The following is a 14,275-nucleotide window of genomic DNA, read 5'->3' as shown; positions in this document are numbered from 1 at the left end:
TAGAAGTTTTCTAGACTGAATCGGCAAATGAGAGCCTAATGTTGAATCAATTTAAAGTCACTGTAGATTCTATCTGAAGTATCTTAGTAGAAATGTGAGCTCTTTACACATAAATTCTCCAATTAGAGTATTTTAACACATGCATTATCTTGAGTATTACTAATGCAACGCAATAGAAGTCTTTTATCGTTTTTATCAAACTTTGTGTCACTTTCATATGATATTTGTAATGACAATAGAAGTCTTATTGCTTGTGAATGATCAAGTCTTTAGTGTCTAATATAGGCAAAAATAAGAATGCATTTGTAAAATAGATTTGTGAATTTGAATGTTACAATATTTGTCGATTGTAGACCACTTATTTGTAACATCTAATGATGTACCCCGTTAGTCAATATGATGAGGCACCAGTAGACAACCATGATATTGTTATATGAGAAGCTAAAATGCCCTCCAAAATTAACTTTAGCCTCCTAGACGTTGAATGCCAACACCACCAATACTTAGTAGCCGCTTTTAGGTTTTTCCCTTCTATTTTTCATTCCTTTTGACTCATTCAATCTTACAAGGCCAAAAGACTTATTCCCATCCAAGGTTTGGTATATTTCCACATTCCTACCCACAAGATATCAAAAACTCAAATACTCACTTTTCTATTAAAAGTTTTCATTAAGGTTAAAGGTAAAACCATCATTTAAATAAAAAGATTTAAAAAACTAAAATTTTATCTCATTTTCTCAATTCAAAAAACTAACAATTTTCCCCCATTCAAAGTTTGAAGAGTTGCATTTTCTCCTTATGGTTTAATTTTTTCTAGTCACCACTTTCTGACTGCCACTCCATTTTGATCGTTGATTGGTCTTCTCACCATCTCTGTCCCTAGTGCTAACCTGGCATGGAAACCACCCAAAATTCAATTGAAATAGTAGGACAACATCGCATAGATCTGGGTAATGTTGCACAAAGTTGTGTATTGTCTAGTTATCTATGCATCAATAGGATGATGCACAAACAATGATGTACATGTTTGAATGTCTCTTCATCGTCTCTTCTCCACTGTTTCTATCGCAAGAGAGGAGTGGAACAAACCTAGGGATTTTGGGGGGGGGGGGGGAGCTACTTTTCAAAACTAGAAAAATTTTGAAAATTGGGTGAAATTGTTAGTTTTTAAAATATAGGAAAATATAATAAAATTATAATTTTTTTAATATTACTAGTAAAATAACAGTCTTACTATTGATCTTAACAAAAAATTATAACAGAAGTTTAGTAATGTGTGGATGTTTGAGTTTTTTAAAGTTAATGGATGTGTGTTTTGAACTTCACTATACCTTGGGTGGGAATAAGTCTTTTAGCCAATTTTTTCCTGCAATTTCTAAGCAACCAAACACTTTCTTTTCCATAGAAGATTTATCTAGTCTTATCAAGATTCAAGATGAGTGGCTATATGAATATTCTCAACTATCCTTTGTTGCTAGATCTGCTAACTACTTCCACACTTTCTCTGTTAGCAATCAAACTCTTACAAAATAATTATGCTTACTGGAGGTCAATGGTGTTATTAACGAATTTGATTTTTTGATAATGCATTTTCAAAAATTGAGGTTCAGTGTGGATTTAAGAAAGCATTGGGGTTTTGTGTGAAAATCTCCTGTACATAAGCAAAGCTAAGAAACTCAATTTATCATTATTGAGAATAATCACGACAGAAACATTTTGGAAACTGTCTTTCCTCGCAGATGCCATAAAGGGCAATTATTTCTTTGTGTAACATTAAAGAAAATAGATATTCCTCCCATGAGAAACAATTCATTGATTTTTCATTGATGGCCATGAGAAGTGGTGAAATCAATATATAAATGGGAAAAGGACTATTTCCCACCCAAGTTTCAACCCAATCTCAAAAGTATACCCATGACAGATGAAAAACTCAAACACTCACCTATTTCTAAACGGTCGTTGAGTTTTTTGTTAAATATAGGGGTAAAACCACTATTTTACTGTTTATATTAAAGTTATATAATTTTATGACATTTTTCCCTCCGATTTTAAAAATTAATATTTTATTCCCATACCTGAACTTTGAAAAATGACTTTCACCTCCTCAAATCCCTAATTTTTTTTCACTCTCCCTCCGACCAACAACGACGACGTGGCTGAAGGGAGAGTGACGAGCATCATCCAGATAGAGTGTCAACCTTCACTGGACAATAGAGTGTCATCCATTCCCTGGACGACGCTTATCTTCCATTCTGGATGACCCTCATCGTCTAGTGAGGACAACGCTTGTTATTTAGAATAGATGACGAAACGTTATCTAGAATAGACGATTCTCCATCGTCTAGAGATCTGGATGATCAAGTGTTGTCTAAATTTAGATGACAGTCATCATCCTTGGATGACGATGGTCGTCCAGAGGTCGACCTTTGGATGAAAACTCCTCTGTCATCAGTTGGTCATCCTCGTAGAAAGTGGTTGGATTTCAAAGGGGAAAACTGAATTTTTTAAAACTTAATTTAGGGGAAAATGTTAATTTTTTAAATTAAAGAGGGAAAATGAGATAAAATTATAATTATTTTAATATTATTAATAAAATAACGAATTTGACCCTTAACCTAATAGAAAATATGTGGATGTGCTTTAACAAATTAAACTATAGGTGGGTATTTAGAATTTTCTTTGTACTGGGTATATTACGATTAGTTTAAAACTTAGGTGAAAGATTGTCTTTTTCCCTATATAAATTTGCAAAATGCAGGCCACTATTTGGATTTTCTACGTGAACGCATTAGTGGGTATGCCCCGGGCAGTATACGACTCGTACATTACAATTATAATTCAATGATTCATCCTCTTGGTTTTTCCTTTTAAATTCCTTTCTTTTGACTTTGACTAACTCACGGACTCTACTTTGTATAAGAGAAGAGAGCTGCCAATAAATTTGGTATAATGCCTCGATGGCCTATTTATACTATATAATCGACTTTAGTCAAGAAAGGTTGTTGCACCATTTGAAAATATGCTTTAAGCATTCGACACTTAAATTAAAGCCCAAGCTTTGGAGAAAACCAATCGTATACCCAAAATGTCAATCTACAGCAACAACATGCGTCGTTATAATTTTGTTGTGTCAAAAATTCCCATTGGCAATTGGTATAACTTATAACATTTCCAATTTCAGTTTTAACGATAATAACATAACATAAGAGGCAGGTTTTCCCCAAAATAAAGTTATACAAATACCCTAAGAACTCCTAAGTCGGGCCACGTATATACTTTAATCTGTTATAACCTTGGGATGAAGCTTTAAGAGATCTCATAGATTTTACGACTTATTTCTCTTTTGTTTTTTATTCTCAAAACAAAAGTCAATATGAAGATGAGATGGCCTTCTTCCTCATGCCTCAAGGTTCAAGGATTCATTTTATCATCGTTTTTTTTTTCAACATCATGACAAGGCCAACTAGTCTGGAGAACATATGAGATTGTGTAGTTTTTCGAAAGATTCAAATACGGTGTAACAATTGAGATGTGAGGTGTAATTGTAAATATGAAGAGTTAAACTCAACAATATGTTTGGTTCAACTATGAAACATTGGATTTGAGGCTAGAGACCTAACATTTTGGTTATCACACCATACAACAACATTTGTAACAAAAATGAGTAGATTCTTGAACCAAGCTAACTCATGATCAATGGAAACTTAACTCATTGCTCTGTATTCTACCTCAATTGAAGAAAGATCGACCACTTTTTTCTTTTTAGAACTCCACTAAATTAAGTTGTTGCCCTAAAAGCACAATAACCACTGATGAATCATTTATCACTTAGATTTTTGCCTAATTAGCATCAATAGAATCATTCATACTCAGTAAGGCAAACAATTTAAACGATAACACATAATAAATTGTTCCTTTCGAATACCTCAACACCTTTATACATGTTTGTCATTGTTTTTAAGTTGGGGACTTAAAAAGTTGGCTCAACTTATTCACAACATAAGACATATAAGATCTTATCATTGTTAGATACTGAAGTACTTCTATAGTTTTTTCGTATAGTCTAAGGTTTTCATATAAGCCACTATCCTCAAAAGAAAAATGTTTCACACCAACAAACATATGAGTAGTACTAGAATTAGGTGTTTACATAGAGTTTTAAGCAACAAATCATAAGCATAATTTGACTGGCAAAGATGCAGACCTTTACTACTTCTATATGGCTCAAATCCTAGAAAGTAACTCAGTTCTCCATGAGTTTTCAATATAGATGTCATATTCAATTCAAAAGCAAGATCCTAAATAAAGGAAGAATTTGCACTTGTCAGTAATATGTCATCTACATAGACTAAAACAAAAACCTTTTCAGACTTGAGAAAGAATAGACTAAATTCATCCTTGGAATTTGAGAAACCTTTGGCTATAAAGACATCTCTAAGTTTTCATATTGAAACCTAGGAACCTATTTAAAGACATAAAAATTTTTTTTCAGCTTGTACACATATTTAGGTTTTGAAGAATCAATAAAACCTTGTGGTTAAGACATGAAAGGCAATAATGGGTTTTAAGACCAGAAAAATTGTGTTGTTTATGAACACATCTTTATATGTTTAAAGTATAAAACATTCTCCAAAACTTTAAAAAGAATTTCTCATTTGGAGCCATAGTATAACATGAGAGAGGCAAATATGTTCTTCCAAAATCTAGTTGTTAAGGCAATAAATATTTTCTTATATTCATCTCTTCCAAGTTATGACGAGCTTTTATGTTATCCTTTGACTCCTTATTAGTATTGAGTATAGTATTTATCACATTATCTCAAGCATTCTTCTCTATATGCATAACATTAATGTTAGGTCATATTAAATTATACTTTCAGCAAGGCAATTTAAAAAAAAAATACCCTTATTTTCCTTGTAACTTCCTTGTTCATCTTCCCACAAGTAAAGTCGATATTTTTAATATTGATCCAAAATTTCTAACCCAAAAGTTGGCACATGAGTATATCTCAATTCAGCACTACCAACAAGTGATCTTGCATTAAATTGAAACTTATGGCTCATATGCAAGAAACATTGATGACTCATAAAGAAAACTTTTTTACAACTTAATCTCCTAGACCAAGTATCTATATTACAAGAAGGTCATGCAAAACAACTATAAGTGTTCCAACAAGAAAGATTGCCATAAGCTAGAAAATCAATTATTGTCCATATAATAAAACTATGTATGCCTATTTTGAGTACATAAATAAGTACACACTTGACGTTTGTCATTATGTGATTGGGTTATTTTAAATTAAAGATAAAATAATATTCAATCACATGATGACACACATAAGTGAATAACAATTTGTATACTTAAAATGAGTATATATAGTATTGCTTATTGTCTTTAAAATAGTTGCTTGCAACTGAAAACTTTCCATAAATGAAACATCATAAGTCTCCTACCCTACCTCTTATAATTCATTCAACTCCTCTATAAGAGGTTACAAGTAAACATAAATATCATTTCTAAGATTGAATGGACTAGGATTTAGCAATGAAAGCATAAAGAATTATTGTTTCATACGTAATCATGGTGGTAAGTTATAGGGAATTAAGATAACTGGTCATGTTCTATAAGTATTTTGCATTGACCCAATGAGATTGAATCAATCTAGAGATGTTAATTGGGTCCAGCCAAATTGAGGCTTGGCCAGAAGCCTATAAATAAAGTCATTTTTTTATAAAGGTCATGTTTCATTTTTTTTGCAAGGACACGAAACTTTTTCATCAATTGTTTTATTTCTAAATGCAATATTTATAAAGCTATTCACTTTCTCAAGGTATTTGTTATTTAGTGCATCAAAATTCATCCATCTCCTACGCTTGCAATTATCCATTAAAGATCACTAATAAAATAAGTATTAATTTGAATTATGCATTTATCCCTATAATAAAGAAAGTAAAATAATCACATTTTCCTATATAAAAAGTAACATGTATAACTATAATCAAGTGTCATAATTTTTTATCTAGTGCTAAATGAAAACATCCTTACTAACAAATCATCAAACATGTTATTTACAATTATAACCACAACATAGTTCATACCGTCAAAATTAAAACTATAAAGCACACATGGATCGTAGGTTCAACATAAATATATGTCAAAACAACCACTCTTTTTTCTTGTTTAATGAACCGTAAAACAAGATCCCACATATAATGATTAAATGAGTTGAAGGATAAGACATAAAAGTCAATACATATAAAAAAACATTAATTTTAACAATTAAAACTTATCCAATGATCAGACACATTAGTGTTTTAACTTGCAACCATATGTAATCACTAGTTTACAAAATAAAAGTACGGGACAAGCTAACAGGAAAACTCAAATATACACATGAATCATCACTTTTATGCCCACTGAGTTGAAATTTCTTAACTTTCATGTATTATTTTATTATCACATCTATCTTGCAGTCCCACTTATTAAAATAATCAAACATCGTAATCATCAAACATTGTATTAAAACTTAAAGATCAACCACGTCTTTAATTTAACATACAATACTTGATCCATCAAAAGTATCCAACTGAGATGAAATTACTATTGTAATCTTAAAAAAGAGAGCTATAAAAAGCATGGAGCACAATATGCATGTAGAAGGATGAAACTGAGTGGCAACTAACTGAGATGGAAGTACAAAAATAGAGAAAACGGTTGTCGAAAAGGATTGAAATAAAATAATTAAAATTAATATGAATTTTATATATAATGTACGACAATGCTTTCATGTGTAGATATTGCGGTCTATTGCATGTGTTGCAAAGAAGAAATTTGAAATAAATGAAGCAATAAATTTATAGTTTGTTGGAATGAGTTGTATTGTAATATGGCCATAGGTCAAGCCAAAAATCTTTCTTGCCAAGGAGATGAAAATGAACACATCAATCATGAGATTAATTACTCATGACACCGGTTTATCATTTTAAGACATATATATATCTACTTGAGTGCAAGCTTTATATAAAAGGAAGATATAAGGTACTTTAGAAAGAAAACAAAACATATGTCATGACAAAAGCAAATCACTGAAGGTGTTTTTAAGGGAAAACGAAAGTGCTTTTGAAAGAAACAAATTATATAATCAAGAATTATATCAAAAGTTGTCAGTTCATTCACATGCGGAAACAAACATTGATATTATAAAAAAATCAAGATCTAATTAACTACATAAATAATTGTAAATAAGAAAACATTATGAAAGTAAGTATGTCCATTTTTTTAAATCAAAATCACCTACAATTGTACATTACCAGTTTCCTAACACAATGCATACCAAACAAAGAATGAAAAATATAGTATAGAAGGAAGGATGACATACACTTAAGAGAAAAAAAAAGAAAAAACCTTGAAAGATGAGTGCAAATTATTGATGATGAGTCATGAGTATGGCAAAGGAAAGCTAAAAGGGAGTTTTAAAATATTTGATAAATATAAATTGATGGTTGTATTTTTTAATAGAAAATAGATTGAATGGATGTTTACTTTTGACTGGTAATAACCATGTTGGAAAATACAACCAGAGTTAACACTAGTTGACACACAAGTATTTCCTTTAACTTGTATCCACAAAAGTAATGTTTACTTTGGTTGTATCTTTCGATTGGAAAATACATCAAATCAATGATAATGTTGCCTTCTTGAATGGTAAGTTACAAGAAGTGTATATAATAAAGTCACAAGGTTTTGTTGATAGTGAAAAGCCATAGTATGTTTGCAAGCTACCTAAGGCATTATATGGCTTAAAATAGGCTATTAAAGCTTGGTATGACAAGTTTTTAAAAATTAGAGGTGAAGATGATGATAGAAATGGACATGCATGCTTGGTGAAAGCAAGAATCAATAGCATTCAAAAGATACAAGAGAATGGTTAGAGTTTTACCTTCTCCAAAATAATTCTTTTGGTGGAGATGATGGAGTGGAACACCTCGCTTGTGATACCTCTAAAATTTACACCAAACCCAGCTCAAAATGCTCTTAGCCAAAACTTAGAGAGAGAAATTAGTAACATAATGTGTTTTGTGCAAAATGAGTTCATGTATTTAAAATGAACTAATTATTCCCTTTTATAATGGCAAACTTAATTAGCAAATTTTTAATTCTTGCATGATAGCTTGCATAGTTCTCAATTTACATAATAGATATACATTACCCACCTTAATTTTATCTCATGAACATCTTAATTCTTAAAAATGTTATTTCACATCCATATAACACTTTATATGATATTATGTTTATTACCTTTGGTAGGTGTTAGCCATCCTCAAATAATCAAATCTTTATCTCTCTGAAAACATAGTTTATTGGTGTGACTATCTAGGTTCATCATAACATAGCTATGAATCCTTTTTAGATGATCTAAAAAATATGTTCGAATACTGAACAACTATGGTAAATATCTAACAATGTGTCATAGTCTCTAAACCATGATGAAGACACATTCCGTTAAACTTATTTTCTGATTATACATTCTATATAGATAAGATCCTTCCATTATCAAATTCTGATTGAGTACCAGTTCATGGTTTATTAAAACCCTAATCTTGATATTCTACTGAATCATTGATTGATATATTTGAAATATGTAATCACCAATGTTTTTTGTATGACTTACATTATACTTTGGTCAGAGATTTTGTTTTTAATATTTATCAATATTCATGTAAAAACTCATAACCAAATAATTACGGAGTTAGCAAATACTTTGAATCCTATAACTCCGAGTTAACTAATCCCTTCCTAATTATCATTCATCTTTGTATATGAACAAAACATGACCAAAATGGTTTTATCTTACATGATGTGACTAGCTCTGTATTTATGTACCATATGAACTATACGTATTCATATCTGATTTGATCATGATATTTTAGGTTAAAGGATTACTTTATACACTAGTATAATCATACAATAAGTCATTACTCACATTGCAATGTCCATTTGATTTATTGGTAATTAGTCACATTCAAAAAACAGTTCATTAACTATTAATTCATACTATTATCAGATAGTAATATGACCATCATTATTATTCGTACTAATATCAACTCATAATATTCAATAGAAGTATTAAATATGCCTACTGTATGATATTATTGTCTTATCAATATCACGTCTGTAGAGAACAATTTGATAATCTGTTTTACTGATTAAATGAATTATCTAGATAGTTTATATATATACTTCATATTTAAAACTAATAAAGAAAGCAATTTACGTATATAAACAAAATAACGTATACATATATACAAGATGAAATGCTTTGAAACCAAAAACATAAATGGTTCTTAGGACATACACTAACAACTTAAAAAAGCCATGATCAATAAAGGTTTTATTAATTCAGTTGTAGACTCAAGACTCAAGTCTCTTCATTCTCAAAGGAGAAAGGGTTCAAATTTTGTACTCATTTATGTGAATGATATATACTACTTACTAGTCTTGATTTAATGTATACAAAAGCAATAGTTTCATATTTAAATAATCAATTTGCTTTAAAGAACTAGGGTGAATTAAGTTATTTTCTTGGCTTGGAAACCCATAGAACATTAGAAGAAATTTATGTATGCTAGCAAAATAGTTGATTAAGACTCACATGCAAGATTCAAACCCATGTTCTATAATGTTAATTTTGTGACAATGATTAGTATAACAGTCCAACCCAATATAGGAGCATAATAAAGGCACTACAATATTTAACCCTAATCAGACATGATATTTCTTTTGTTGTAAATAAATTGAGTCAAGTTCTTAAGGATCCTTATCAATTACAAGGGCAAGTTATGAAGAGAGTCTTGCGATATGTCAAGGGAACATTACAACATGACATTCTATTTAAACCAACTTCTTTAGTAACTTTAGAAGCCTATTATGCAAATTAGGATGGGAGTTTATGAGACAGAAAGTCCACCAGTGAATTCTATGTTTATTTGGAATATAATTTGATCCTATGGAGTTCTAAATGAAAAAGGTAATGATAGTCATTTTTACTAAATCAGAATATAGGACACTTAGTTATTTATCCATAAAAATTGCTTTGTTGAGAAGTTGTTTTAAAGAGATAGATGTCTTAATATCTGGTACTATTGTTATTTGGTGTTACAAGATGAGTGTTGTTTTTCAACATAATATATTCATACTTAATGTAATAATAAGGAAAAGTATAACCTAATTTTAGGTTGTTGGATCCACCTTATATGGATTTGTATACATTTAATAGATTGAAAATTCTATTCATTTTAAAACTCTTGATGCAGAGTTTGTTTGCAAAAGCATAATCAATGTTTATCCAAATTTGACCTCCTGATAACATAGAAGTTTTCTAGACTGAATCGGCAAATAGGAGCCTAATGTTGAATCAATTTAAAGTCAATGTAGATTTTATCCAAAGTATCTTAGTAGAAATGTGAGCTCTTTACATATAAATTCTCTAATTAGAGTATTTTAGCACATGCATTACCTTGAGTATTACTAATGCAACGCAATAGAAGTCTTTTATCCTTTTTATCAAACTTTATGTCACTTTCATATGATATTTGTAATGACAATAGAAGTCTTATTGCTTGTGAATGATCAAGTCTTTAGTGCCTAATATAGGCAAAAATAAGAATGCATTTGTAAAACAGATTTGTGAATTTGAACCTTATAATATTTGTAGATTGTAGACCATTTATTGGTCATATAGGCATCAGTAGACAACCATGATATTGTTATATGAGAAGCTAAAATGCCCTCCAAAATTAACTTTAGCCTCCTAGACGTTGAATGCCAACATTACCAATACTTAGTAGCTGCTTTTAGGTTTCTTCCTTCTATTTTTCATTCCTTTTGACTCATTCAATCTTACAAGGCCAAAAGACATATTCCCATCCAAGGTTTGATATATTTCCACATTCCTACCCATAAGATATCAAAAACTCAAATACTCACTTTTCTATTAAAATTTTTCATTAAAGTTAAAAGTAAAACCATCATTTAAATAAAAAGATTTAAAAAATTTAATTTTTATCTCATTTTCTCAATTTAAAAACCCAACAATTTTCTCCCATTCAAAGTTTGAAGAGTTGCATTTTCTCCCTAGGGTTTAATTTTTTCTAGTCACTCCATTTCAATCATTGATTGGTCTTCTCACCATCTCTGCCCCTAGTGCTTTCCTAGCATGGAAACCACCCAAAATTCAATTGAAATAGTAGGATATCAAAAACTCAAATGATATATTTCCACATTCCTACCCATAAGTTATCAAAAACTCAAATACTCACTTTTCTATTAAAATTTTTCATTAAGGTTAAAGGTAAAACCATCATTTAAATAAAAAGATTTTAAAAACTAAAATTTTATCTCATTTTCTCAATTTAAAAAACCAACAATTTTCTCCCATTCAAAGTTTGAAGAGTTGCATTTTCTCTGTAGGGTTTAATTTTTTCTAGTCACCACTTTCCAACGACCACTTAACTTTGATCATTGATTGGTCTTCTCACCATCTCTGCCCCTAGTGCTTTCCTAGCATGGAAACCACCCAAAATTCAATTGAAATAGTAGGATATCCAAAACTCAAATGATATATTTCCACATTCCTACCCATAAGATATCAAAAACTCAAATACTCACTTTTCTATTAAAATTTTTCATTAAGGTTAAAAGTAAAACCATCATTTAAATAAAAAGATTTTAAAAACTAAAATTTTATCTCATTTTCTCAATTTAAAAAACCAACAATTTTCTCCCATTCAAAGTTTGAAGAGTTGCATTTTCTCTGCAGGGTTTAATTTTTTCTAGTCACCACTTTCCAACGACCACTTAACTTCGATCATTGATTGGTTTTCTCACCATCTCAGTCCCTAGTGCTTTCCTGGCATAGAAACCATCCAAAATTCAATTGAAATAGTAGGACGACATTGCATAGATTTGTGTAATGTTGCACGAAGTTGTGTATTGTCTAGCCATCTGTGTGTCAATAGGATGATGCACAAACGACGATGTACATGTTTGTATGTCGTTTGGTCGATGTATAGATTGTGTGATATCACACAAATCTATGCAACATTGTCCGACCATTTCAGTTAGATTTTGAGTGGTTTGCATGTTAGGAAACCACTAGGGAGACAGATGGTGAGAAGGCTAGCGGATGACCAAAATGAAGTGATCGTCGAAAAGTGGTGAATAAAAAAAAAACCATCGGGGAAAATGTAACTTTTTAAAATTTGGTGGGAGAAATTGTTAATTTTTTAAATTAAGAGGAAAATGAGATAACAATTTTAGTTTTTTTAAATTTTTTGTTAAATAACGATTTTATGCTTGTGGGTGGGTATTTGATGTTAAATAACCATTTTAGAATTTTAACAAAAATATGAGTACTTAAGTTTTTGATACTTTGTGGGTGGAAGCTTCGGAGTACACCAAACATTGGGTGGGATTAAGTCTTTTGGCCGTTTTATAATTAGCTAGGAATGCTGCCGCCACCGGTTATTAGCCCTAATTATAGTCTAATAAATTGTCCAGCTCTTGTCTTAGCTTTGAAAATGATAAGAATATATTTTAATTAATGAATCCCACAAACATGACAAAACCTAGTAATTCTACTTTCCTCAGGAACTGGCATGTTTGGTCGGGCCACGTATTATAAACCTCTGCACCTTTGGGACAATGATACCGGAAATCTCACAGACTTTACCACTCATTTCTCATTTGTCATCTATTCTCAAAATAGAAGTTCTTATGGAGATGGGTTGGCCTTCTTTTTGGCTCCTCAGGGTTCAATAATTCTGGTGAACGCAAGGAGAGGAGGATCTTTTGGTCTTGCAAATGGTGTTGAGCGAATAAATTCTACATCCGATCCGTTTGTTGCAGTTGAGTTTGATATTTATGAAAATCACTGTGATCCGCCCGGCGTCCCTGAACATGTAGGTATTGACATCAACTCTTTGCAATCTTTGAAAACTGTGATATGGTGGAGTGATGTCAAGGGTGGAAGAAGGAACGAGGCATGGATCAGTTATAACTCTAGTACAAAGAATTTGACAGTTGAATTTACTGGTTTTATAAAGTCGATTTGAGGCTTTATTTACCTGAGTTTGTAACTTTTGGTTTCTCTGGGGCAACTGGAAATGCAACTGCAACTCATACAATTAACTCGTGGGAGTTCAGTTCAAGCTTAGAAGACCGTGATTCAACTAGCATAGGAATACCAACGAGCCTAAATCTTTCTGCCGTTAGGAGGAGCAGCAAAACAGGACTGGCAGTGGGATTGGGTATTGGTGGCGGTTTGTTAATTGCTGGGTTTAGTTTGGTTCGGATGTCTTTCTTTGGTAGGAAGAGAGATGGGAAAGACGAAGAAAATATGGATGATGAATTTCAAAGAGGAACTGACCTAAGAAGTTTTCTTCTGAACAATTAGCAAGCGCTACAGATAATTTCAATGATGAAAACAAGTTAGGACAGGGAGGATTTAGCGGGGTTTATAGAGGATTTATGAGGGACACAAACTCTTATATTGCAGTTAAGAAGGTTTCCAAAGAGTCTAAACGAGGGATGAGGGAGTATGCGTCAGAGGTGAAAATCATTATTAGACTGAGGCATAGAAATCTGGTGCAACTTCTGGGTTGGTGCCTTGAGAAAAGGAATCTTCTTCTTGTTTATGAATTTATGCCTAATGGCAGCTTGGATTTCCATCTTTTCAAAGGAGAAAGCTTATTGCCATGGGAGCTGAGGTACAAAATAGCTCAAGATTTAACTTCCGGATTACAGAATTTGCACGAAGAATGGGAACAATGTGTATTGCTATATACGGGTGCAGGTTTAGGTTCAAGCCATGAGCCTTCTCAGTCTTTGACTATTCTACGTTAATCCATTTGTCCTGATTTTACTAAATGTGTCATTTTTTTTTTACTATTCTAAGTTCCGACGGACGATTTCTTCCTTTCTTTGGATTGACTATACCCTGGTAATTTTGTCCCCTTAATAAAATGTAATGCTGATTTAATATTCTTATTTGTATGGAAAAAAAAAAAAAAGAGGTGAAAACCATATAATAATTCCTGTCTATAATAATTAGTAAAAACTAATTCATATGATGGTGTTTGTTGATAAAATTAATGCACAGTTATCACCATTATTTTATTAGATGGTCTCACCATTTCAGTAAAGTGAAGTGGTGAGCCTGTTTAAAGTAAATGTTTCCATGATTTTAGATTGTTGCATAATTATGCTAAGTCAGCAC

General features: G+C 31.3%; 1 pseudogene; it reads left to right on the top strand.

Annotated features, from left to right (window-relative positions):
• The first annotated feature begins 12,656 nt into the window (after window positions 1–12,656).
• On the top strand, window positions 12,657–13,902 carry LOC123214266 (annotated as a pseudogene).
• The last annotated feature ends 373 nt before the right edge of the window (window positions 13,903–14,275 follow it).

The sequence above is a fragment of the Mangifera indica genome, chromosome 4 (assembly GCF_011075055.1).
Source record: "Mangifera indica cultivar Alphonso chromosome 4, CATAS_Mindica_2.1, whole genome shotgun sequence".
NCBI lineage: Eukaryota > Viridiplantae > Streptophyta > Magnoliopsida > Sapindales > Anacardiaceae > Mangifera > Mangifera indica.
The sequence above is the reverse complement of the archived record's forward strand: the minus strand, read 5'-3'. Positions and strand labels throughout refer to the sequence as shown.